Source organism: Triticum aestivum, chromosome 1B, assembly GCF_018294505.1.
Source record: "Triticum aestivum cultivar Chinese Spring chromosome 1B, IWGSC CS RefSeq v2.1, whole genome shotgun sequence".
NCBI lineage: Eukaryota > Viridiplantae > Streptophyta > Magnoliopsida > Poales > Poaceae > Triticum > Triticum aestivum.
The window spans coordinates 645,622,625-645,624,633 of record NC_057795.1 but is presented as its reverse complement, the minus strand read 5'-3'; the positions used below and the strand labels follow the sequence as shown (position 1 = coordinate 645,624,633).

Here is a 2,009-nt window from a genome sequence, read left to right as displayed (position 1 = left end):
CATGAGCCGGAGCGGAACCAGCGAGGAGGGGATGGGGAGGAGGGGGGAGCACGAGGCCGGGGCGCCGCCGGAGCTTCGCCAGCCACCGAGGCCGCCGCAAGGGGGAGGGGAGAGGAGGGAGAGGGGAGAGCCATTGAGCTTTGCCGCACACAATATTTTCAAACGTGCGTGCCTCGTTCATGAGCCAGACACAAAATATCCCATACTGATTGAACCACCCAAAGACTTGCAGGTAGACCCCAGAATTTCAAATCCCCATTTGAGATATTCATGTACAAAATGTGTACGTAACTGGAAATTTGCAGCAGCAACAGCTATCCTTTTGCCGAAAGATTCATTGCATTTCATAGCTCGGATGGGTACAACACATACATAAAACGGTGTTACTAGAATTTCGTTCCAGCACTAGCTTAGCGGTTCATGATGAGTTTAATACCACCAGCCTCCCAACACTTGGGCACAACAATTGTACAGCACGTGCGCACCACTATATCAACACCCATATCAGCAATTAGCAGCACTTCGCCCGAAAACAACTAAACAACGAACAACGCACGGGCTAACATGGCCGGCCGGCTCGGCTTGCCATTTCATCTTGGTGCTTGCAAATCTGAGATCTAGGAGGTGCTTCCCTCCTCGGCGCCTTGCGGAATCATCATGGGTCATCAATCTCGCTAGACCGTCACTGCCGTGTATCTGAAAGCACCGTGCATGCATCAAGTCAGCAACAGTTTAATACATCAGAAATCCTAGAATTTATAAACGATATATTGAACAAGATACATCTTAAATCTTGAAAAGACTAGTTTGGATAAGTTCCCAGCACGCTAATCTTACAACTAGGGACAGAGCAACGCACTGAGCATACATCACCCCAATATTTGGATGTGTGTCAAACAATCCTTACAAAAGATGAGATAACTAGGGAATGTCGGCCACCAGCAGAACTCACCGCCCTAAGTTAGCTAACTTTAACCTCATTAGTCTTTTCGTGCAGGCCCTTTACCTAGAGCCCATATACCAATCGAATCAGGTGAGCTAACAACTTGTGGTAAATAATTAGGAATGCAATGAATCTTGAAGAAAATTGACTTCAGATACTCAATATACTGAACTAGCTACTTCGACGAGTCATGTTCACACTATTCTGATTTGAATCCAAATGTCTATCTAGCATATATCGATCGTACCAAAACACAATATAAGATCAAAAAAGAACTACAACCGAGCCTAACTTGCTGAAACAAGTAATCTTTTCCTGCTGGCAGCTTACAAAGTATCAGCGCCAAAGGCAAAAGGAGTCAATAATATTACCAAGTGCGCGATCTGGCCGCCCACGCGGTGCCTGTCCCTCCTCGCTCTCGCTCGCGCGCCTTCGGTTACTGGTTGCTTCCGTTTCCTCACGTTGCGCAGAGGAGCTGCCACCGGAGGAGGCGGGGCTCCGGCGATCCGTGAGCAACTCGTTGTTCTTTTCTGCAGTGAAGTTGCAGCACTTTACAGCACAGCAACGAATAACTGAAACTCTGTGACTGGAGCGCGTTCTCGGCCGCACCTAGGCACCCGTCTGTCCATGTGTGTGTCGGCCTCTCTATCCTCGTGTCTATGGATGATGATGGCCTCACGATGAGTCACTGGCGCCTATCTAACTGAAGTTGCCACGAAACACGTTTGACAAATACATTCGCAGCGAGTGCAAGCGGCGGGCGGTGTGCCAGGGCACTCCTAACGTCGCATGCAACAGCTGCAACCGTGCGTGTGCTTGAAGCTTCCAGCGGGACTTTTTTTTCTTTCCTATGTACAGTAGGATGCGCACATATTGGCATGCACACCGCGTCACTGAATGTGTACTCGTCTGCAGATGTGGTTGAGCGTGTACTCGTCTGCAACTTCAGTGACTCATCGTTTGATCATCATCTATAGACTCGAGCAGACGCTTAAACCCAGCCTGAGGATATCAAGGGCGTCATTCGCATGGACGTGCATGCACCTTGCTACGTTCACCGCTCATC

The 2,009-nt window shown here is 49.1% G+C and overlaps 1 long non-coding RNA gene across 1 annotated transcript in view; it reads left to right on the top strand.

Annotated features, from left to right (window-relative positions):
• The window catches only part of LOC123098346 (uncharacterized), a 7,312-nt gene extending 5,367 nt beyond the window's left edge, over nt 1–1,945 (top strand). Inside the window, exon 3 of the long non-coding RNA XR_006447725.1 lies at nt 1,859–1,945. This is a non-coding gene — a long non-coding RNA (uncharacterized lncRNA). The remainder of the gene's footprint in view (nt 1–1,858) is intronic.
• The last annotated feature ends 64 nt before the right edge of the window (nt 1,946–2,009 follow it).